Raw genomic sequence first — 25,993 nt, 5'->3', positions numbered from 1 at the left:
GCGTCTGTTTTTCGCTCAGACAGGACGGGGTTAAAGGAGCTGCTGATTCGGGGGCTCTTGCTCACTCAGGCCCAGGCGAGGGAGGGACACGGAGTGCGGGGCGAGCCTGCGGCAGCCGAGGCCGGCATGGCGTTGCACCAGCCTGAGGCTCGCCATGCGTTCTCCCAAGGAAGTTTTCCCTGGATCCCGGGAACCCGGCAGTGGCGGGCTGCACAGGCTCCCCGGAAGGGAGGTGTGGATAGTGACCTGTGCTCGCACACAGGCTTCTTGGTGGCGGCAGCAGCAGGCTTAGCGTCTCCTGCCCGTCTCTCGGGTCCGCGCCTTTAGCCGCGGCTCGCGCCCGTCTCTGGAGCTCCTTTAAGCGGTGCTCTTAATCCCCTCTCGTCGCACACCAGGAAACAAAGAGGGAAGGAAAAGTCTCTTGCCTCTTTGGCAGGTCCAGACCTTTCCCCGGACTCCCTCCCGGCCAGCCGTGCTGCACCAACCCCCTGAAGGCCGTGTTCATGCCGCCAACCCCAGTCCTCTCCCTGCGCTCCAACCAAAGCCCGAGGCTCGAAGCCCCGCCCGCCCTGGCGGGTGAGTAGACAAGCTTCTCGGGCTGGTGAGTGCCGGTTGGCACCGATCCTCTGTGCGGGAATCTCCGCGCTTTGCCCTCCACACCCCTGTTGCTGTGCTGTCCTCCACAGCTCTGAAGCAACCCCCCCCCACCGCCGCCACCCGCGGTCTCTGCCCGCAAAGGGGCTTCCTAGCGTGTGGAAACCTTTCCTCCTTCACAGCTCCCTCCCACTGGTGCAGGTCCCGTCCCTCTTCTTTTGTCTCTGTTTATTCTTTTTTTCTTCTTTTGTCCTGCCCAGGTACGTGGGGAGTTTCTTGCCTTTTGGGAGGTCTGAGGTCTGCCAGCGTTCAGTAGGTGTTCTCTAGGAGTTGTTCCACGTGTAGATGTATTTCTGGTGTATCTGTGGGGAGAAAGGTGATCTCCACATCTTACTCTCCTGCCATCTTCCCCTCCAGACCCATATGGTGCCTTTTAGATGGAGCATAGTGACTCAGGCACTGTAGAGTCACCAACAATAAACATTTTATTGAAGAGCTTAAAATTGACTCTGAATGTATATTATAAATGACATAATTCAGACTAATAGCAAACTGTTCTCCCAGTTTTTTCATCCTTCCTAATTCTCCTTCTAAAATTTTCTTTTAATGTGGTAAGAACCCTTAACATGAGATATACCCTCTTAACAAAATTTTAAGGGTGCAATGCAGTGTTGCTTAGATTACATATTACATACATTTTCAGAAATTGAACTTTTTGGAATTTTGACAATTCCCTTTCTTCCATAAGGAACATGGGGGTGGTAAATCAGATAAATGGATGTTTGTGGAGCTTTAGACGTTGCTCACTACACTTTATGAAATACTCCCGGGGCAGCGGGGAGCAGGGAGAGGTTGCCACCTGTGGTAGGGGGACCCCCTCCAGGGAGCAGCCTGCTCCTATTGGGGGTGGGGCAAGGGCCAAGTTCCACAGGGCTTGTTGGAAGTCCGTGTAGACCATCTGGCAGTAGACTGAGGCCTGGACAGGCATCATGAACTAACTGAGCTTAAGGCCCTGCTTCTTCCTCTGAGAATGAGGGCGGTAATGATGACCCAGCCAGCCTCACCAGGATTTACTGAAATCCCAGGAATAATCTGCATGAAAGCATTTTTCAAATTGGAAAGTCCTATACAATGGAAGGGTGTTAAAGCTGTACTACATTTTAACTTGAAAAGTAACTTAACAAAAACTTTACTGTTATATTAACAACTTTATCATATATACATTCAAGTTTGTGGGCAAATAAATATCTTTTCAACGGGCAGTTTATTTAAACGGCTACTTCCTAAGTAAAGCATGAAAAAAATACTGAGGTTTGGCTGGATTTGCTGATTTATTTTTGACATATTTAGCATGCGACCTTTGCACGGGTCTCTAGTTGCTGTGCTGGGGCTCTGGGGGCCCCCACGGTCTGTGCTGGGTTCCCAGGGCTCTATGGCTGACATTCTTGTTTCCACGCCGACCCAGGTCTCCAGGACAGACGGAGGCCCTGAGGACCTTCCATCCCTTCAGGAAGCCAGGATTTCCATCCCCAAAGAGGGTCCACAGGCACAAGGAAGTTAGCAAGTGCCTGAGCCACTGCTGTGGATGCACAGCCCGACAGGAGCACCGGGTCCTTCAGCTGCTGCCGCGCCAACAGGGGCTCTTACAGGGTTGTTTATGGCAGACACGGCTTAGGTGACTCCAGACACCTCCCACCTCGAGTGACACAGCTGGATCTGATCACATTTACACTTGACCCCAAGTGAAACTGCAGTTCAGTGGAGCAGAGCGGACACTGGGCACAGACACCTTGCTGAGGTGAGAGCTGGGCTCTGCAGGCTGAGGTCAAGGATGCCTGGGTCACATCCCAGCCTCGGCACTTCCTGACCTGGGCCAGAATTCTTTTTTTCTGAGCTCTATGGTGCTTATTTATTCAGTAAACATTTACTGGGGACCTAGTTTTACTAGACACCTCTCGGGTGCTAGGAATGTAGCAGTGAGAAAACAATCTCCTTATGCTCCCAGATCTTACATTCTAAGGTGTGGGATGAGACATTTCTAAAGAAAAATAAATGTATAATCTGACAAATGGTGATAAATTCTGTGTGGAAAAGTAAAGCAGGGAAAGGGGATAAGGAGGGCCTGGTGTATCTGATTTGTTTGTTCGTGCGTGTGTTTGTGAGTATATGTGTGCTTGTGTGTGTGTGTGTGTGTGTATGTGTGTGTGTGTGTGTGTGTGTGTTAGTGGAGAGACTTGGAAGTGGCTGAGGGACAGCTGTGTGACTCTGGAGAAATGGCATTCCAGTGGGGAACAGGTTTCTGGGACAGGAGCACTCTGGAGACTTCTAGAACAGCAAGGGGACTCATGCACATGGAGGAGAGAAGCAAGGGAACAGGATAGACATGGTTAGAGGAGCCACCCTCATCCTGGGGCCTCCAGGGCCGTGGTGAAAACCTGGGAGAAGAGACAGTGTGCACCATCTAGGAGGAAAGATGTTCTGTGGGCAGGCAGGTAGGGGTTCTGCTGACTGAGGGGTTTTCCTCTGGCCATGCGGGGTGCAGTGTGCAGGGCAGGAGAGGAGCAGACACTGTTGTATTCAGCAGTACAGGATGAAGGGGGTGCAGGTGGTTAATGAGAACACAAGTGAAGGGGCACCGAATCCCACTGCGGAGAGAGGGAAATGAGGTCATGGTGGGTCTGAGGCAGTAAAGGCCGATGAGCAGACTAGAGGGTTTGGGGGGTGTCTCAGCCTGGTTGACTGTCCTTTCCACACTTATGGTCTTGGCACCCTTGTCAAAAATAATTTAACAATATATATGTGGGTTTATTTCTGGGCTCTCTATTCTATTCCATTAGTCTGTGTGTCTGTTGTCTATATGTCTGTCTCTGTGTCTATTCCATTAGTCTTCATGCCCATACCTTACTGTTTTTGTTTACTGTAACTTTGTAGTAAGTTTGGAAATCAGGAAGTGTGAAACCTCCGAATTTGTTCTTCTCTTTCAAGATTTTGGCTCTTCAGGGTCCCTTGAGATTCCATATAAGTTTTAGAATGAGTTTTTCTATTTCTGCAAAAAACAAAAAAAAAAGTCATTGAGATTTTGAGAGGTATTGCATTGAGTCTATATATATATAGCACACTTTGGATAGTGTGGACATTTTAACAAGAGACTATCTTCCACTCCATGAACATGGGTTGAGTTTCCATTTATTTACATCTTCTTTGATTTCTTTCAGCAGTGTTTTGTAATTGTCAGTGTTGAAGTCTTTCACCTCATTGGTTAAGTGTTTTATTCTTTTTGATTCTACTGAAAGTAGTTTTGTTTGCTTAATTCCCTTTTCAGATTGTTCATTGTTAATGTGTAGAAATGCAACTGATTTTTGTCTGTTGACTGTATTCTTCTACTTTGCTGAATTCATTTATTAATTCTAACTTTTGGGGAAATCTTTAAGGTTTTCTATGTATAATCAGATCATATCACCTGCAAGTAGAAATAATTTTACTTCCTCCTCTCCAATTTGGATGCCTTTTGCTTCTTTTTCTTGCCTAAGTACTCTGGCTGGAACTTCAAGTACTATGTTCAATGGAAATAGTAAAAACAGGCATCCTTGCCTTGTTCCTGATATTAGAGGAAACGTTTTCTGTTTTTCACCATTGAGTATGATGTTTGCTGTGGGTTTTTCATATATGGCTCTTATTATGTTGAGATGGTTTCCTTCTAGTCCTAGTTTTGGAGTTTTTTTTGTTTTTTGGGGTTTTTTTGCCATGAAAAGGTGTTGAATTTTGTCAAATGCTTTTTCTGCATCAATTGAGATGATCATATTTTCCCCCTCTTCATTCTCTTAATGTGGTATATTACACTGATCAATTTTCTTATATTGAACCATCTTTGCATTCCAGGAATAAATCCCACTTGGTAATGATGTATAAACCTTTTGCTCTTCTTCTGAATTTGTTTTGCTAGTATTTTGTTGAGGAGTTTCACACTAATGTTCATAAGGAATATTGGTCTGTAATTTTTTTTCTTGTAATATCTTTGTCTGGGTTTGGTATCAGGATAATGCTGGCCTTATAAAATGAGTTAGGAAGTGTCCCGCCTCTTCAGTTTTGGGGAAATATATAAGGATTGATGTTAATTTTTTAAATCTTTGATAAAATTCACCAATGAAGCCATCAGGCCTATACTCTTTATTTTTTGGGGGGAGGGGTGGTCAGGAGATTTTTTGATTACTGATTCAATCTCTTTACTAGTTTTAGGTCTATTCAGGTTTTCTGTTTCTTTTTGATTTAGTCTTTATAGGTTTTGTAGTTCTAGGAATTTTTCCATCTTATTTAGGTTATCCAATTTGTTGCTGTACAGTTGTTCATAGTATTCTCTTATAATACATTTTATTTCTGTAGAATCAGTAATAATGTCACCACTTTGATTTCTGATTTTAGAAATCAAGACCAACACTTGATTTCAGTGACTTTCCTCTATTGTGTTTTTATTCTCTATTTTATTTCTCTCTGCTGTAATCTTTATTGTTACCTTCAGTTGTAGGTTATTCTTCTTCTACTCCCTCAAGTTGTAAAGTTAGATTGTTGATTTGAGATCTTTCTTGGTTTTGAATGTAAGTGTTTATAGCTATAAAATTTCCCCTTAACACCACTTTCAATGTCCCATAAGTTTTGGTATGTTATGTTTTTGTTTTCATTTGTCCCTAAGTATTTTCTAACTTCCCTTGTGGTTTCTTTTTGATCTATTGGTTGTTTAAAAGTGTGTTGTTTAATTTCCACAATTTTGTTTATTTTTCAGTTTTCTTTCTGTTATTGACTTCTAATTTCATCCCATTGTGGTTGGAGATGATAAAAGTATCATATGATATCTATCTTTTAAAATCTACTGATACTTCTTTTGTGGCCTAACATCAAGTTTATTCTTGGAAATGTCCTATGTGCTTTTAACAAGAATGTGTATGCTGTTGTTATCATTGTGTATAGTGTTCTGTATATGTCTGTTAGATCTAGGTGGATTAATGTGTTTCTTAAGTCCTCTATTCTGTTTCCTTGCTTATCTTCTGTCTGGTTGTTCTATCCATTACAGAACAACCAGAATGTGAGTGGAGTTGAAGTCTACAACTATTATTTTAAAACTCTATTTCTCTCTTTAGTTCTATCAGTTTTTGTTTTATGTATTTTCATGGTCTGTCATTAGCTGTATAAATGGTTGTATCATCTTGCTTTATTAAAATTTTTATTAATATATAATGTCATTCTTTGCCTCTTATAATCTTTTTTGATTTAAAATCTGCTCTGGTATTAGAATAGCCACTTCTACTCTCTTTTATTATTTGTACAGAATATCTTTTTCTGTCTTTTCACTTTCAATCTATTTGTGCCTTTGTGCAAATGCATTTCTTATAGATAGCGTATAGTTGAGTCATGTGTTTACTCATTCTGTCAATCTCTGTCTTTTGATTGAGTGTAACCATTTGCATTTAAAGTAATTACTCATAAGGAGGAACTTACTTCTGTCACTTCGCTACTTGTCTTCTGTATGCTTTACAGCTCTTTTGTCCCTCATTTCCTTCATTACTGTCTTCTTCTGTGTTTTTAGTTGATTTTTTTGTAGTGACATGTTTAAATTACTTTCTCATCTCCTTTTGTGTATATTCTATACCTATTTTCTATACAGTTACCCTGGTGATTACATTTAACTCCTAAGGTTATAACACTCTAATTTGAATTTGTATCTGCTTACCTTCAATAATATACAAAAACTTTACTCCTTTACAGTTTTGTTCCCAACACTTTTATTCTTTTTTTTAAGTCAAAATGAAAATTATTAAGCAAATAATATAAATGGGTGCAAGATATAGCAAAAATAGTGATAATAACATTTGAGTGATTGAAATGTGGAAAATAATGCCTTAAAGACAGGCAGTCCCAACTCCCTGAGGGCACAGCGTTACCTGTCCCCATCACTTGGTCTTCACCTATGTCCTAAGTCCCTGGGGGTACATCCCAGACACCGTGGGCCCACACGGCTTCTGCTTCCCTGCTTCCTGCCATCCCACCAAGTGGACCATCCCTTCCCCATCTTTGCCCAGTGGAAGCCAACCCATTTTCTCCATTCAGTCTTCTCCAATTTCTTCATTAGAATTTAAGTCTCCCCAAATGGTTTGTTTGTACTTGGAACCAGTCAATAGTCAACATTTAACAAATGTTTATGGAGCTTCTACCATGGGCCAAGCACTGTGCCAGGCAATGGGGATTTAGCCACTGGAGAAAAAAAAAAGACAAAAATTCCTGCCATCACGGAACATAGATTCTAAAGAAGCAAGACATAAGCACGTTTACTGTTCTGCCATGGGGGCCACTTGGGGTTCCGCTTTTCCCCAGCAAGCCTGGGTAACCTAGGCAGACAGGGTCTACATTGCCTATCCCCAGAAAGGCCTGACATGACTTCTCTCAATAACAGGGCACTGAGTTGGTGAAACCCCAGAGCTGGGGCTCAGGTGTCTAGAAGCAGTGGCATAACCCACACACCCTGTGTGTCTATGGCGCTTTAGAAACTGTTTCCTCTGTGTGTCTCCTTCGATCTTCCCAATGTCGCTGGAACATGTGATGCATACAAGATGCCAACACTTTTATTCTTTATACCACAAAATTACCTCTTTATACATTGTGTGCTCCAAAACATAAACTATTAATTTTTAAAAATACTTTAGTCTCTTAAGTTATGCAGGAAGCAAGATTTAGAGTTACAGATCAAATGTACAGTGATACTAACTTTTAGACTAATAATTGTTATTTTCCTTAAATGTATTAACCTATTAAATTATGTATAAAACAAAAGTGCAGTTACAAACCATTGTTAAGATAACACTAGCTTCTATAATTGCCTATATATCTACTTTTATTGAGAGCTTTATGTCTTCATATAGCTTCAAGCTACTGTGTACTGTCTTTTCATTTCACCTGCAGGACTCCTTTGACCATTTCCTGTAGCTGGGTCTAGAGGTAACAAACGTCCTCAACTTTTTATTTGGGAATGTTTTAATTTCTCCCTCACCTTTCCTTCCCAGTTTATTGAGATATAACTGACATATAACATTGTATTAGTTTTAAGTGTATTCTCCTTCACTTTTGAGAGACAATTTTGGTAGTTATAGCATTCTTTGTTGACACGTTTTTTCTTTTCTTTTAGCACTTTGACTGTATTAGCACACTGCCTCTGGCCTCCAAAGTTGCTGATAAGAAATCTTCTGATAATCTCATTGAGGATGCCTTGTGTGTGATGATACACTTCTCTCTTGCGGCTTTCAATAGTCTCTCTTTGTCTTTGTCTTTTGAAAGTTTCATTATAATGTTTCTCAGTGTGGGTCTCTTTGAGTTCACCTTACTTGGAATTCACTGAGTTTCTTGGAAGTTTAGTTTCATGTCTTTCATCAAATTTGGGAGGTTTCAGCAATTATGTCTTCATATATTCTCTCTGTCCCTCTCTCTCTTCTTCTTCTTCTGGTAAATGGTGTCCAAAGGTTACTTAGGCTCTGTTCACTTTTTTTGCAAATTTTTCTTTCTGTTCCTCAGACTTAATAATTCTACTGTTCTATCTTCAGTTTTCCTGATTCTTTCTTCTGCTTGCTTAAATTTGCCTTTCACTTTCTCTATTAAATATTTTATTTCAATTAATGTACTTTTTGGCTCCAGAGTTCATTTTGGATTCTGTTTAGGTTTTCTATCTCTTTATTGTTATTTCTACTTTGTTCACATATTGTTTTCTTGACTTTCTCCACATTTTCCTGTAGTTTTTTGAGCATCTTTATGACACTTATTTTAAAGCTTTTGTCTAGTATATCTGCCATAGGTCTTTCAGGGACAGTTTCTGTTGATTAATTTTTTTCCTTTGAATGGACCATAGTTTCCTGTTTCTTTGTATGCCTTTCAATTCTGAAACTGTATACAAGCCCCTGTGTCCCTGTCCTTTGAAGTATAAGATTTTTGCTTTAGTCTTCCAGGCCTCCCCTAATTCTCAAAAGGCTGACTCAAGAGTTAATGATTAGGAAATATGAAGATGTAGAAACAAAGAACAGCTGTTGGGCCTGGAATCTGGTAACAATTTAGGCTATAAATCTGCCACATAGCAGAATCACCAAACTCCAGTTCCCTGAAAGATATAGATAAAGGCCTGACACACATTCCTAAGTTGTCTTTATAGAAAGCAGTCCCCAACCAGATGAAACTGCTGACTGCAAGCACATAGACCCCAGACCAGTTGAAACCAGAAGATCAATGATACTCAAAACTTCACCTTGATGCCAGCCAATCTGAGAATTGTGCACAAGCTACTTATACACCCTGCAGCCCCATCCTTCACACTGCCTTTAAAAAACCTTTCCTGAAAGCCATCAGGGAATTTGGATCTTTTGAGTGTGATCTGATCATTTGCCTTGCTTGGCCCTGCAATAAATGCTGTACTTACCTTGACCACTACCTGGTGTCATTAGATTGGCTTTGCTGTGTATCAGGTGAGTGGACCCAAGTTTGGTTCCATAACAATTTCTTGGTTGCTGAGGACTGGACGTTTGAATATAATAATATAGTTACTCTGGAAATCAGATTCTTCTCTTTCCCCAGGGTTTGCTGCTTTTGTTATTGTTATTATTTGTTGTCCTTGTTTTTGATTGCTATAGGCTATCTGTATGCTGAGGATCAGTTTGATGTGTAAATGTAAGGTCTTCTCTGTTCTTTTCTGATTCTTTTCCCTGGGTATGCACAGTCACTTTCTAATTTCCCTCATACATGCAGTTGTTTTTGAATGTTCTAGTTTTTAATGTCTGGATCCCACAAGGGGAAAAAGAGAAAAATAAAAGTTGGAAATAAAAGGTTGCTGGCCCTTTCAATCCCCTTGAAGGCATTTCAGCCAGAGGTGGGGAGCTTGCAAGAGTGAGGGGAAGTACAACAGCAATGCCTGCCCACCTTTTCCTCTGTACCTCTGTGGTCAGAAGCAGCAATCAGTGATCAGAGCACAGATCCCCAATATTTGGAGGACAGAGTCCTTTTTGCCCATCCTGGCTCCAACCAGCTACATGCAGGCTGCTCCAGAAACATGTGCACAGCTGCCTGCCATGAGGCTGGGGTAGAGGATGTGTAGCTGCTCCTGTGCTAAGAGCAGAAGTTGACTGAAATGAACTGCAAGTTACCATCTAAGTCTTTGCTTGGAAGTTGCAAATCATCAGTAGACCCTAGAGTTCCAAAATAGTTACATCAGACAGATTCTGATAGTACAGTTGTTTTCTAGCTGAGGAAAGATTCCTATTGATTCCTACTCTACCATCTTCCCAGAATCCTTGCTCTTACTGTTTTATTTATTTATTTAGGCTGTGCTGGGTCTTAGTTGCGGCACGTGGGATCTTCCTTGCACTGTGTGGACTTCTTAGTTGTAGCACGTGGACTTATTTGTGGCACGTGGACTCTTAGTTGCAGTATGCAGACTTCTTCTTAGTTGCGACATGTGCACTTCTTAATTGTGGCATGTGAACTCTTAGTTGCGGCATGCATGCAGGATCTAGTTCCCCAACCAGGGATCGAACCCAGGCTCCCTGCATTGGGAGCACGAAGTCTTACGCACTGGACCACCAGGGAAATCCCTTCTCACGCTTATTGTGTTTTCTATTGGTATTTTCTTAATGACTAATGATATTGAGCATCTTTTCATGTGCTTTTTGGCTATTCATCTGTCTTCTTTGGAGAAATATCTATTTAAATTCTTTGACCATTTTTAAAATTGGATTGTCTTTGAACTGTGAGAGTTTTTTTTTTTTAATATATATATTCTGGATACTAGACCCTTATCAAAATCATGATTTGAAAATATTTTCTTCCATTCTGTGTCTTTTCTTTTAACTCTCTTGGTAAATGTCCTTTGATGCACAAAAGTTTTTCATTTGATAAAGCCAGATTTATATATTTTTCTTCTCTTGCTTGTGCTTTTTTTTTTTTTTTTCTTGTGCTTTTGATATTATATTTAAGAATCTATTTCTGAATCCAAGGTCATGAAAATATACTTCTATATTTTCTTCTAAAAGTTTGATAGTTATGGATCTTAAATTTAGAATTTGATTCACTTTTGAGTTAATTTTTGTATGTGGTTTGAGGTAGGGGCAAAACTTCATTCTTTCACATGTGTATCCAGTCGTCCTAGCACCATTTGTTGAAGACTGTTCTTTCCCCATTGAATGGTCTTGGCACACTTGTTTAAAACCAATTGACCATAGATATATGGGTTTACTTCTGAAGTCTCAGTTCTATTCTGTTGATCTGTATGTCTATCCTTATGCCAATAAGGATACTGGCATATACACTCTTTAAATTACTGTACATTGTAGAAAGTTTTCAAATCAGGAAGTGTGAGGCCTCCAAATTTGTTCTTCTTTTACAAGATTGTTTTGGCTATTTGGGATACCTTGAAATTTCATATGTATTTCTGGGTCACATTTTGTATTTTTGCAGAAAAAGCTCTTGGGATTTTGGTAAGGATTGCATTGACTCTGTAGATTGTTTTGGATAATATTGCCATCTTAACAATATTAAGTGTTTCAATATATGCACATAGGATGCCTTAACATTTCTTGTATCTTTATTTCAGCAATGTTTTGTAGTTTTCAGTATACAATACTTGCATCTCCTTGGTTAAATTTATTCCTAAGTATTTTATTTTTATGCTATCAAGTGGAATTCTCTTTTTAATTTCCTCTTCAGATTGTTTATTGCTAGTGTAGAGAAATACACTACTCTTTCCTGAGTTGGTCTTATATCCTGAAACATTGCTTTTGATATTGTTTATTAGCTCTAACATTGTGTGTGTGTGTGTGTGTGTGTGTGTGTGTGTGTGTGTGTGTGTGTGTGTGTTCTTTAGGATTTTCTACATGTAAAATCAGGTCATCTGTAAATAGAGATAGTTTTACCTCTTTCTTACTAATTTGGGTGCCTTTTACTTATTTTGTTGCTTAATTGGTCTAACTAGAACTTCCATTACAGTATTGATTGAAGTGGCAAAATTGGGCATCCTTGATCTTAGTGGGTTCCTGATCTTAGGGAGCAAGCTTTCAGTGTTTTGTCATTCAATTTGATGTTAGCTGTGGATTTTTCATATATGCCTTTTATAATTTTGAGGAAAGTCTCTTCTATTTGTAGTTTATTGAGTGATTTTATTATTAAAAGCTACTGCATTTTGGCAGTTGCTTTTGCTGCATTGAGATGCTTGTGTAGATTATTTTGTTTTTTCTCTAATCTGTTATATTACACTAAGTTTTGTATGTTGAACTTCCATTGCATTCCTGTGATAAATCCCACTTGGTCATGAGATATAATCCCTTTAATATGCTATTTCATTCAGTCTTCTAGTATTTTGTTAAGGATTTTTGCCTATATATTCATAAGGGATATTGTTCTATAGTTTTATTTTCCTGTGATGTCTTTGTCTGACTTTGTAATGAAGACCTTATAGAATGAGTTAGGAAGTAAGTATTCCCTCCTCTTTTATTTTTGGAAAAGTTTGAAAAAGAGTGATGTTAATTCTTTAAATATTTGGTGGAATTCACCAATGACCATCTGCTCATGGTTTTCTTTGCTGGAAGGTTTTGACTGTTGATTCAACCTCTTTACTTGTTATGAGTCTATTCACATTTTCTAACTTTCTTTGTGAATCAGTCCCTTGTAACAGCTCCTGTCAGGTCGAAAACAACAAACACAATTTCCTGGGAACAAGGTCTGTTTTGCTCTCTCCAGAACCAGGTATCCATAAGGGGAACATGGGCTACTGTCTTCAAGACTGATGCTGCACTGGGTGGGAGGGTTGGCCGAGATAAGTTCAAATGCCACAGCACTCTCCTGCCCCGTTTCTATGGACTTTTTCCTGGCTTACTTGGTTACTGCAAACCTTTCACTACCTTTGAGAATTTTGATAAGGTTAATTCTGGCAATTTTTGCCAAGTTTTTCTATGTTTCTTTGAAAGGATGCTCCAACAATCTGTACTCTGCCATTTTGGGTGATGTCAATACTGTCAATAAACTTTTGATACAGTCACGTTTTCTCAAACATTAGTTCTTTTAATCTGGAATTTTAAACATTCTCATCATTTTTCTGTCTACGTGAAGCTCTCTACTACATTCCTTAACTCATGGCTTCTGTCAGGGTCACACTAGATCAGCTAATAAACCAGCCATTGTATCTTCATGACTTGGTTTACCAGCTTTTCATTTCTTTCATGATAGAAATGGGGACTGTTTACTTTAGGGAACTCTGTCCCTCAGATTTGAGCCTTATTAAGGATGCTTTTGTGTGTGCATGTTTTCAGTATATGTGCAGGTGTGGCACAGAATGTCTTTCTCACTTGATTTCTCTATTATCATATTTTCACAAGATCCTGGAGCATCTGTGTACATGTCTTCTGCTTTCCCCTTCCAATTTCTGAGATTTTATTCTGCCCTGACATGCCTGCCTTTGGCAGCTGTTACTAATCTATAACTACTGTATAAGGATTCATGACAGTCTCACTTCATGGTTTTTCTTGTCTCACCAGAAACCAGCTGGTGTTTTGGAGGCTCAGAATAGTGCATCCCAGTCCACGTGGGCTGGTTGTACTCAGTCTCCAAAGATTTAATGCTGGCAAGAACAACAGATAGGCCTGCCATCCAAAGAGAGATGTGCTCGTTAAATATTTGTTTCCCTTGCCTGCAGGTTGAATTACAGAATTTTCCGAACAGAAAGTGACCTTTGAAATGATCTGTTCAGTGTTCTCATTTTACAGATTAGGGAAAGAATTCACAGAAGTTCATCAGCTAGCAGAACCCTCCCCTCCAGAGTGTACCCGCTGCTGTACCACACAGTTGTTCATGTCTGTATCTAGAGGGTCCTTCTCCATGGGTTATTGCTAGGCCTGTCTGGTAGCTGGAATTTCAGATTCCTGCTTGGTACAATTTAAAGGCAACTGAGAAAGTACCTCCCCTCCTAGTATGTTTCCTCATATCTTTCCCCAGTCCTGGAATGGTCCGTGTGAATGAGAGTATGTCCTCAGGAAAGGTGGCTGACCTGTGCCTGAGTACAAGGTGCCTGAGTACAAGGCCCTGGCACTGAAGCCTGAAGCAGGAGAGGATGGGACTGCACAAGTAAAGAGGGAACAAACCAAAGGCAAGTGCAGCCAGGTTGGTGAGCCGGAAGCAGAAGAGCAGTGATCAAGTGGGAGGAGCACAGCCAGGCCGACTCGGGTCACATCCTGGCTTTGCCGCTACTAGTGTGTGACTTTCGGCAGAACACCCAAATGAGTTGCACCTCAGTTTCCCCATCGGTACAGTGGGAATAATAAGTAATAGAAAGGATTAATGAGAAAAATGTATGAAGCACTTAAGGTGGTAGATTAAGTATCTTGAGTGTGAGCTGTGATTGCTTTATAATTGCCGTATATGAGCCTGTGTTGAGTGCTGCAGCTCCCTGGCGGGTTTGGGGATTCTGCTTTTCAGTGTGCACACATTCCAGTCCTGGGTGCCTTCCCTTTAGCTCTACTGTTGACTCCTCTATTAGATGTACAGAAAGATTACACACCCCAGGATGTTTTTTTGAGAAGAAATTCCTTTAGAAATTTTAATTTTTTAAATTTAAAAAAGATACCAGGTTGGAGAATTTTGTCAACAGTGCTTGGGCACTTAGTTGAGAAACCCAATTTTCCATATTATAGAAGCTCAAAATGTCAGAGTATGAAGAGCCCTAAGAAGGAACTCCAAAAGGTATTGACACTACTGTACCTTTTGAATGTGGAGGTCCCCTCAGTGTGTTAATGAGTTTGTTAATCTCTTATTTTATGTGGGGAGGGGACAGAATATAGTGGCTCAAATTTCATCACATTACCTGGTTCCAAGGCTAACTCCATAGAATTATGAGCAAATGTGTAACCTTGCTCATTTAAAACATGCCTCATTTAAAAAGTGAAGATAATAATACATTCCTCCTACAATGTTCTGACAACTACAGTGGGTTTCATGAATGCAAATCACATAGCAAAGTGCCTGGCACATAGTAAACATACACAGTTAGCGTTAGTGGTGGCAGATATTTACTGAGTACAGTCCGCAGACCTTTGTTAAGCAGGCTGTTTTCATGTGCCCCACCCTGGGCTCTGAGCCAAGCACTCAGGCACTTGCCCTTCCCATTTCAACTGGGTTATCAATTATTCAGAGGCTGCAAGGGTTACTGCTGTTTCCTTGTTGTTCCTTTGGAAACCAGGACTCACAGAAACTGAGAGCATTGCTCAAAACATGTAAGGGGGTAGAGGATTCCAAATGAGGACTGTCAGACTCCAAAGCTTTTCATAGCACCACATCGCCTTCTTGAAAAGTTGTTTGCCCTGATATTTGTAACTTGCTTAGTCCAGAAAGCGGTGTCCCCCAATCTCAACCAAGGAAAATAGAGATTGGGTTGTAGTCATATGTGATTGCCCTTCCTGGGTTCTAAGAAAAGCCTCTGGCCGTGGGGAGAGGATGCCCAGTTTCTGGGTACCAGATCACATAGGTAGATAGCAGTAGTTCTGCAGTGAGCAAGGAGTGACAGATGCCTTGTTATGTGGATGCAATAGGGCCTAAGAACATTTCTATTCCTTGTGTTTATTATACACTCAAAAGGTAATTTGGAAAAAATCTACCATGAGCATTTTTCTCTGATCACAAAAGTATTAGATATTTACTGTTGAAATTCAAAAATATAGAAAAGCACAGAGAAGAAAAAAATCCTAAATATCACCATTTACATTTTAGACTATAGTTTTCCAAATATATACATGATGACAACACATACACACATGCACAGTTTATATTGAAAATAGCATTTTACAGCCTGCTTTTTACACAAACACATCATAAATACCTGTGTCATTACAGCCATGAGTCAAATATTTTTTGACCATGGCTTCTTACAGCCATGAGCCAAATTTTTGACCTCTATATAGGACCTTAACACAATCTCAACTGAGAGGCAGGGATCTCTGCAAACAAGCAATATAATACTGGCTTTTCTGTCACGTCGATGTCTCCCATTGTAAATTTAAAAAAAAATGAAATGTCAAAAAAAGAAATGAAATGTCAGTTAACAAATTCCACCTGGAACAGAGTTAGCCTGTCTTTTCACCATCATAATCAAGAGTGTCTGGCTCACACCTCTTTGTAGCTGGCTCTCTGGAACTCTGTTGAATGAGGCATCAATGCAGTTGTTTTGGCTAATGGGCATGGATTTTATTGAACTTCATAGGACAAATATGCAGACACACACACACCCACACACACCCACACACACACACCTTCCATAATGGCAAGGGAGAGTTCTTGGAATCAAGACTCAGCCCATAATCACATCTGCAAGCTCTGCCTCAGCTTCTTTCCTGTCACTTTCCTAGCACAGATGTGGGGAATATAAGCTTTCTCATTTGAAATGATCTTCTTTGGCTAGACCTCTGTATCCCTTTAGATATTTGGTGATGTGCTGGAGAAGGAAGTGGAATCCCTTCCTTCTAGAATCACATATGGGTGTTTCCCATTATAGTTCACAAGACCTCCCTAGAGTTCTCACAGTTGAGGTTGTACTAATCATTTGCTAGCAGAGAATGTTACCAAATCTGGAGAATGGAGATAAGTATCACCTGCTCCCCCATCTTTGACTAAATTTAGGTGTTTCACTTAGGATGCTGTGTTCTGTGGAGCAAGCGCTTGGGAATTTAGCCTCTTCGGAGAGGAGACTCTAGGGCCTGCCATGAGGAGAGAGCCCAGACCCTTGTGTCTACCCACCTTCTGCCTTCTGGCCCTTAACTGGAAGCCAGAGAGAGCACACAGCCCCCCTGTCTCTCTCTGCTCTCTGGCTTTTCTCTTCACACTACTCTAGTCTTTGGACATGGGTACCCGATCAATGTCTGCCTGAGTTCTGAGACCAAATTCCTCCTGGCAGCAGAATTTCCTGGGGGTCCACTTTCCCCTCCTATGTCCCCATGACAGCTCTTCAGTTTCCAGCAGTTCAGTTTGACCTGGATTATCACATCTGATAAACAGCCACCATATTGTCAGCCTGGCAGGCTGTAGATTCTTATATTCAGAAATGCTCCAATTCATCACACACTGTTCCCAGTAAAATATAGGCAATCAGCTCATACTAAATCATGACAAATTGTTCTTCCACAGACTCACAGTAGATGCTGTCACACAAAGCAGGGTTCTAGTTTCCATGTGTTTTTTACACGTTTATCATTCAACTTAACAAATATTTATTGAGAACAACTGTATAGAGGTCCTGGGCTCAGTGTTGCTGAGGGTACTGAGGTTGGTCAGAGAAAATCTTGCGCTTCAGGAGTATCTAGTCTGATGAGTGGCTAAAATCTACATGCAGACATCTGGGAAACTAGATGAAGCATATCTCTGTTGTGTTTGGGAAGTCAGGAAAAACTGGATATTTCAGCAGAGAGACAATGCATTGGTGACTCACCTTTGTGCTAATGGTTCTTGCATCTTTGGACTTTTAAGGCAGAGCTGCAGGGCTCTGTTAAGACAAGACTGTCTAGTCAAAAATAGGCAATTCTAGACAAAGCGTGAACTCAGAACTGGCATTTGCATTCAGTTGTCAGTTGCTCTGTGCATACATTTTATTTGTATGTTTTCTGAGAAGGGCAAATAACTATGAGACACTAATCTTTCTGTAAACTTAATTTTCAAATCTAGAACCACTTTCTAAATAGCAAATAAATTTGAACTGAGTCAGGAATAGGACAAGGTTTAGATTCTCCCTTTTGTTTTTCTGTTGCTGTACCATGTCCTTCTCTACATAAAACACATGCTGATGTGTTATTCACCTCACTCACTTCTACTAGGTTCTGAACTCTGGCAAGCAAGTGCTTCGGGACTCTTCCCACTGCCTGGCACATAAGAAGTGTGAATGATGTGGGAAGCTGCAGGGAAAGCCTGGGATAAGTGGCATAAAGTGGTTTGAAGGAAGGGGTATGGACTAGTGGGAATCTTGAGTACATGAAGCTTAGGACCTATTTACCTGGGGCATAGCCACATGGGTGGAAAGGGTTCGGAAGAAAGAACATCTTTCCTACAGACACAGCTCGCCTCATTCACAATTTTTCCCAAGGCAGGGAGACTTTTTTTCCAGTTATTTTTACCTTTCTTTCCTTTCCCTCCCTCCCTCCTTCCCCTATTCCCTCACTCTTTCCTCTGCTCCCATCTTCTCCCCCTCATATTAAGTCCACAGACACCCCAAAACACACCACCAGACCTGCCCACCAGAAAGACAAGATCCAGCCTCATCCACCAGAACACAGGCACTAGTCCCTCCACCAGGAAGCCTACACAACCCACTGAAACAACTTTAGCCACTGGGGACAGACACCAAAAACAACGGGAACTACGAACCTGCAGCCTGCAAAAAGGAGACCCCAAACACAGTAAGATAAGCAAAATGAGAAGACAGAAAAAACACAGCAGATGAAGCAGCAACATAAAACCCCATCAGACCTAACAAATGAAGAGGAAATAAGCAGTCTACCTGAAAAATAATTCAGAATAATGATAGTAAAGATGATCCAAATTCTTGGAAATACAATAGAGAAAATGCAAAAAACATTTAACAAGGACCTAGAAGAACTAAAGGTGAAACAAGCAATGATGAACAATACAATAAATGAAATTAAAGATGCTCTAGAAGGGATCAATAGCAGAATAACTGAGGCAGAAGAACGGATAAGTGACCTGGAAGATAAAATAGAGGAAATAACTACTGCAGAGCAGAATAAAGAAAACAGAATGAAAAGAACTGAGGACAGTCTCAGAGACCTCTGAGACAACATTAAACACACCAACATTTGAATTATAGGGGTTGCAGAAGAAGAAGAGAAAAACAAAGGGACTGAGAAAATATTTGAAGAGATTATAGTTGAAAACTTCCCTAATATGGGAAAGTAAATAGTTAATCAAGTCCAGGAAGCACAGAGAGTCCCATACAGGATAAATCCAAGGAGAAACACACTAAGACACATATTAATCAAACTCAAAAATTAAATACAAAGAAAACATACTAAAAGCAGCAAGGGAAATACGACAAATAACACACAAGGGAATCCCCATAAGGTTAACAGCTGATCTTTCAGCAGAAACTCTGCAAGCCAGAAGGGACTGGCAGGACATATTTAAAGTGATGAAGGAGAAACACCTACAACCAAGATGACTCTACCCAGCAAGGATCTCATTCAGATTTCATGGAGAAATTAAAACCTTTACAGACAAGCAAAAGCTGCGAGAGTTCAGCGCCACCAACCAGCTTTACACCAAATGCTAAAGGATCTTCTCTAGGCAAGAAACACAAGAGAAGGAAAAGACCTACAATAACGAACCCAAAACAATTAAGAAAATGGGAATAGGAACATACATATTGATAATTACCTTAAATGTAAATGTTCCCACCAAAGGACACAGACTGACTGATGTATACAAAATCAAGACCCATATATATGCTGTCTACAAGAGACCCACTTCAGACCTAGAGACACATACAGACTGAAAGTGAGGGGATGGAAAAAGACATTCCATGCAAATGGAAACCAAAAGAAAGCTGGAATAGCAATTCTCATATCAGACAAAATAGACTTTAAAATAAAGACTATTAGAAGAGACAAAGAAGGACACTATATATTGATCAAGGGATTGATCCAAAAAGAAAATATAACAATTGTAAATATTTATGCACCCAACATAGGAGCACCTCAACACATTAAGGCAAATACTAACAGCCATAAAAGCGTAAATCGACAGTAACACATTCATAGTAGGGGACTTTAACACCCCACTTTCACCAATGGACAGAACATCCAAAATGAAAATAAATAAGGAAACAGAAGCTTTAAATGATACATTAAACAAGATGGACTTAATTGATAGCTATAGGACATTCCATGCAAAAACAACAGAATACACATTTTTCTCAAGTGCTCATGGAACATTCTCCAGGATGGATCATATCTTGGGTCACAAATCAAGCCTTGGTAAATTTAAGAAAATTGAAATCGTATCAAGTATCTTTTCCGACCACAGTGCTATGAGACTAGATATCAATTAAGGGAAAATATCTGTAAAAAATACAAACACATGGAGGCTGAACAATACAGTACTTAATAACGAAGTGATCACTGCAGAAATCAAAGAGGAAACCAAAAAATACCTAGAGAAAAATGACAATGAAAACACAGTGATCCAAAACCTATGGGATGCAGGAAAAGCAGTTCTAAGAGGGAAGTTTATAGCAATGCAATCCTACCTTAGGAAACAGGAAACATCTCGAATAAACAGCCTAATCTTGCACATAAAGTAATTAGAGAAAGAAGATCAAAAAAACCCCAAAGTTAGCAGAAGGAAAGGGATCATAAAGATCACATCAGAAATAAATGGAAAAAAAATGAAGGAAACAATAGCAAAGATCAAAGATGGATAGACCTAGAGTCTGTCATACAGAGTGAAGTAAGTCAGAAAGAAAAAAATACCGTATGCTAACACATAGATATGTAATCTAAAAAAAAAAAGGTTCTGATGATCCTAGGGGCAGAACGGGAGTAAAGATGCAGAAGTAGAGAATGGACTTGAGGACATGGGGAGGGGGAAGGGTAAGCTGGCACGAAGTGAGGGAGCAACATTGACATATATACACTACCAAACATAAAATAGATAGCTAGTGGGAAGCAGCCGCATAGCACAGGGAGATCAGCTCGGTTTTTTGTGACCACCTAGAGGGGTGGGATAGGAATGGTGGGAGGGAGGGAGTTGCAAGAGGGAAGAGATGGGAACATATGTATATGTATAACTGATTCATTTTGTTATAAAGCAGAAAATCAAATTTTAAATCAATTTTATTCCAATAAAAATGTTAAAAAAAAAAGGTTATTCTTTAGATAATTTGAGCCTTTCCCCAGTCTGTTTCCAGGATTTAGAACTAGAAGTCTCCCAAGTCTGATAGGGCAAGCAGAGTCTCTATTCATGAAAGTAAATCAGAAAATCTTATAAAAATCAGATATGGCAAATTTCCATAAGAAAATGGCAATAAGAAATGACCAAAAAGATAGAAACACTCATTGTACCAGACAGAATGTTTAAAAATGTTGAGATTCCAGTCAAGGTGGAGCATCCCCATTGTTCTCACGTCCTTCTAAATATCGCTGGACATAATACAACAGTCCAGTGTAGGAGTACTGAAAGGTGGTAAGAAGAAGGCAAACTGCCTAGGGACCTTAGAACAAGGAATAAGACAGCAGTGAGTTAGCCCCAGTGTCATAATATGATATCCCAAATGCCACGGATACAACAAAAACTTCCTCCTACAATGAAACATGAAAATCACAATGTGAATGAGAAGAGAAAATGAACAGATGCCAACAACAAGATAAATGAGAATGTAGTATAGTTGGGAAATACGTAGACAATTATATTTTGAACGTGGGGAAGATAAAAGGACCTAAACAAAAGAAGTTCTCTATGCTTCCCTCAAAGTGATAACATGTCAGTACCAGTAGACTGTGATACTTACAGTAATGTGTTACTTACAGTAATGCATTAAATAATGTGTTACTGCATTAGTTTGGTAGGGCTGCCATTAACAAAGTACCACAGATTTGGTGGCTTAAACAACAAATTTATTTTCTTAGTTATGGAGGCTAGAAGGCCAAGATCAAGGTGTCTGGAGGTTTGGTTTCTCCTGAGGTCTCTCTCCTTGGCTTATAGATGGCTGTCTTCTCCCTGTGTCTTCATATGGTCTTCTTTCTGTGCATGTCTGTGTCCTATTCACCTTCTTAGAAGGACACCAGTTATAATGGGTTAGGTCAAACCCTAATGACCTCTTTTTAATAACTTAATTACCTCTTTAAAGACCCTATCTCCAACCACAGTCACATTTTGAAGTACAGGGGATTAGGACTTCAATATATGAATTTTAGTTGGGACATAATTTAGCCCATTATAGTTACATATGCTTATTGTAATATCTAGAGTAACCACAGGGAAAACTATACAGATAATATACCAAAAACCCACTATAAGATAAGCAAGAATTCTTAAAAATGCTCAAGAACCCCTAGAGAGATGAGAGAAATAGAAGATTGTGAAACAGAGGAAAAATAAAAACCAGGAAAAAACCCACAAATCACCAATATTAGGAATGAAACAAAGTGTACTACTGTAGATCCTACAGTAATTAAAGGGTTAATAAGATAATACTAAAATCAATTTTAAGCTTATAAATTTGACATTATTCTATGAATTAGCATAAATGAACCATTAAAAAATTTACTGACCAGAAAAACAAAACTACAATGAAATAGAAAAATTGTATATTCTTACAACCATTAAGTAATTAGTAATTAAAAGTTCCCCCAAAGAAGTCTTGAGTTCCATATAGTTTTACTAGAAAATTTTGTCAAACAGAGAAGTATTAATAGCAATTTCACACAGCCTCTTCCAGAAAATAGGAAAGGAGGGAACACCCTTCCACTGTTTTTATGAAGCTAGTTATCTGATAGCAAAACCAGATAAAGGCAATGTACTAAGCTACAGATTAGATTCTTTTATGAACTTAGATGCAAAGATCTTCAACAAATATTAGCAAACAGAATCTAGCAAAGTATAAAAGAATTATACACCATGACCAAATGAGATTTATACTCGGTATGGAAGGCTGGTTCAACTTACTTTCAGAATCAGTCAGTGCAATCCACTAAATCAATGGGCTAAAGAAAAAATTCATGTGATCATATCATTTGATGCATAAAATGTATTTGATAAAACCCAATACCTATTTATGATAAAAACTCAGCAAACTAGGAATAAAGGGAAATTTCTTCAAATTGATAGAAGCTTCTAAAATAGATGCTTTCTAAAATAGAAAGCATCTAAAATATTCAAACAAAACAACCTACAGCTAATATTAGACTTAATGGTGAAAGACTGAAAATTGAAGCAAGACAAGGATGTATGCTTTCACAAGTCTTATTCAACATAGTACTGGAGGTTCAGGCCATGGCAATATGGCAAGAATAAGAAATAAAAGGCATACAGATTGGAAAGAGTAAAATAAAAGTCTGTCAGTTTACAGGTAACCTGACTGTCTATGTAAAAATCACAAGGAATCTACAGAATACACCTAGACCTAATGAATTCAGCAAGGTCTTAGGATAAAAGATCTTCACACAAATTTAGTCACATTTGTATATAATAACAAAGAACATGTGGAAGTCAAAATTAAAAACAAAGGGTGTTTATGATTGCTCCAAAACATGAAATTCTTAGGGATATATCTAACAAAATATGTGCAAATTCTATATGCTGAAAATGACAAGATGCTGATGAAAGAGATCAGAGAAGCCCTAAGTAAATAGAAAAATATTTTATTCCTGGATTGCAAAACTCAACAAAATAAAGATGTCACTTTTCTCCTACTTGATCTATTTAATGTAATTCCTATCAAAATAGTATCAAGGTTTTGGTGAATATAAGACAGGCTTATTTAAAATTTATATGGAGTGCTCGCTTCGGCAGCACATATACTAAAATTGGAACGATACAGAGAAGATTAGCATGGCCCCTGCGCAAGGATGACACGCAAATTCGTGAAGCGTTCCATATTTTTTCCGTCCCTTTTTTTTTTTTTTTCTAAATATTTTTTAATTCAATAACTATATTATACTTTATTTTATTTTTACTGTATCATCTTTCTTTCTGTCTTTTTTCCTTCTTTCCCTCCTTCCTTCCTTCCTCCCTCCCTCCCTCCCTCCCTCCTTTCTTTCCTTCTTTGCTTCTTTCTTCCTTCCTTCCTTTCCTCCTTTCCTTCTTTCTTTACTCATACTTCTACTAATTCTCCCTACTTTTTCTCCCTTTTATTCTGAGCTGTGTGGATGAAAGGCTCTTGGTGCTCCAGCCAGGAGTCAGGGCTCTGCCTCTGAGGTAGGAGAGCCAACTTCAGGACACTGGTCAACAAGAGACCTCCCAGCTCCACATAATATTAAACGGTGGAAATATCCCAGAGACCTCCATCTTAACACCAGCACCCAGCTTCACTCAACGACCAGCAAGCCACAGTGCTGGACAACCTATGCCAAACAACTAGCAAAACAGGAACACAACCCCACCCATTAGCAGAGAGGCTGCCTAAAATCATAATAAGGCCACAGACACCCCAAAACACACCACCAGACGTGAACCTGCCCACTAGAGAGACAAGATCCAGCCTCATCCAGCACAACACAGGCACTAGTCCCCTCCACCAGGAAGCCTACACAACCCACTGAAACAACCTTAGCCACTGGAGACAGACATCAAAAACAACGGGAACTACGAAAGTGCAGCCTGCAAAAAGGAAACCCCAAACACAGTAAGATAAGCAAAATGAGAAGACAGAAAAACACACAGCAGATGAAGGAGCAAGATAAAAACCCACCAGACCTAACAAATGAAGAGGAAATAGGCAATCTACCTGAAAAAGAATTCAGAATAATGATAGTAAGGATGATCCGAAATCTTGGAAGTAGAATGGACAAAATGCAAGAAACAGTTAACAAGGACCTACAAGAACTAAAGATGAAACAAGCAACGATGAACAATGCAATAAATGAAATTAAAATCACTCTAGATAGGATCAATAGCAGAATAACTGAGGCAGAAGAACGGATAAGTGACCTGGAAGATAAAGTAGTGGAAATAACTACTGCAGAGCAGAATAAAGAAAAAAGAATGAAAAGAACTGAGGACAGTCTCAGAGACCTCTGGGACAACATGAAACGCACCAACATTCGAATTATAGGGGTTCCAGAAGAAGAAGAAAGAAAGAAAGGGACTGAGAAAATATTTGAAGAGATTATAGTTGAAAACTTCCCTAATATGGGAAAGGAAATAGTTAATCAAGTCCAGGAAGCACAGAGGGTCCCATACAGGATAACTACAAGGAGAAACACGCCAAGACACATATTAATCAAACTGTCAAAAATTAAATACAAAGAAAGCATATTAAAAGCAGCAAGGGAAAAACAACAAATAACACACAAGGGAATCCCCATAAGGTTAACAGCTGATCTCTCAGCAGAAACCCTACAAGCCAGAAGGGAGTGGCAGGACATACTGAAAGTGCTGAAGGAGAATAGCCTGCAACCAAGACTACTCTACCCAGCAAGGATCTAATTCACATTTGATGGAGAAATTAAAACCTTTACAGACAAGCAAAAGCTGAGAGAGTTCAGCACCACCAAACCAGCTTTACAACAAATGCTAAAGGAACTTCTCTAGACACGAAACACAAGAGAAGGAAATGACCTATAGTAGCGAACCCAAAACAATATATAAAATGGAAATAGGAACATACATATCGATAATTACCTTAAATGTAAATGGACTAAATGCTCCCACCAAAAGACACAGATTGGCTGAATGGATACAAAAACAAGACCCTTATATATGCTGTCTACAAGAGACCCACTTCAGAACTAGAGACACATACAGACTGAAAGTAAGGGGATGGAAAAAGATATTCCATGCAAATGGAAACCAAAAGAAAGCTGGAGTAGCAATTCTCATATCAGACAAAATAGACTTTAAAATAAGGACTATTAAAAGGGACAAAGAAGGACACTACATAATGATCAAGGGATCGATCCAAGAAGAAGATATAACAATTGTAAATATTTATGCACCCAACATAGGAGCACCTCAATACATAAGGCAAATACTAACAACCATAAAAGGGGAGATCAACAGTAACACATTCATAGTAGGGGACTTTAACACCCCACTTTCACCCATGGACAGATCATCCAAAATGAAAATAAATAAGGAAACACAAGCTTTAAATGATACATTAAACAAGATGGACTTAATTGATATTTATAGGACACTCCATCCCAAAACAACAGAATACACATTTTTCTCAAGTGCTCATGGAACATTCTCCAGGATAGATCATATCTTGGGTCACAAATCAAGCCTTGGTAAATTTAAGAAAACTGAAATTGTATCAAGTATCTTTTCCGACCACAACGCCATGAGACTAGATATCAATTACAGGAAAAGATCTGTAAAAAATACAAACACATGGAGGCTAAACAATACACTACTTAATAATGAAGTGATCACTGAAGAAATCAAAGAGGAAATAAAAAAATAGCTAGAAACAAATGACAATGGAGACACAACGACCCAAAACCTATGGGATGCAGCAAAAGCAGTTCTAAGGGGGAAGTTTATAGCAATACAAGCCCACCTTAAGAAGCAGGAAACATCTCGAATAAACAACCTAACCTTGCACCTCAAGCAATTAGAGAAAGAAGAACAAAAAAACCCCAAAGCTAGCAGAAGGAAAGAAATCATAAAAATCAGA

At 39.4% G+C, this 25,993-nt stretch overlaps 1 protein-coding gene and 1 non-coding gene across 2 annotated transcripts in view; both read left to right on the top strand.

Annotated features, from left to right (window-relative positions):
* The window catches only part of GABRG3 (gamma-aminobutyric acid type A receptor subunit gamma3), a 650,507-nt gene that overhangs the window by 272,936 nt on the left and 351,578 nt on the right, over positions 1 to 25,993 (top strand). The gene's annotated exons all lie outside the window — the stretch shown is intronic.
* Positions 23,151 to 23,257, top strand: LOC116750268. Its single transcript, XR_004348965.1, has one exon. It is a non-coding gene; the product is annotated as a U6 spliceosomal RNA (small nuclear RNA).

This window comes from Phocoena sinus, chromosome 2 (assembly GCF_008692025.1).
Source record: "Phocoena sinus isolate mPhoSin1 chromosome 2, mPhoSin1.pri, whole genome shotgun sequence".
Lineage (NCBI taxonomy): Eukaryota > Metazoa > Chordata > Mammalia > Artiodactyla > Phocoenidae > Phocoena > Phocoena sinus.
The sequence above is the reverse complement of the archived record's forward strand: the minus strand, read 5'-3'. Positions and strand labels throughout refer to the sequence as shown.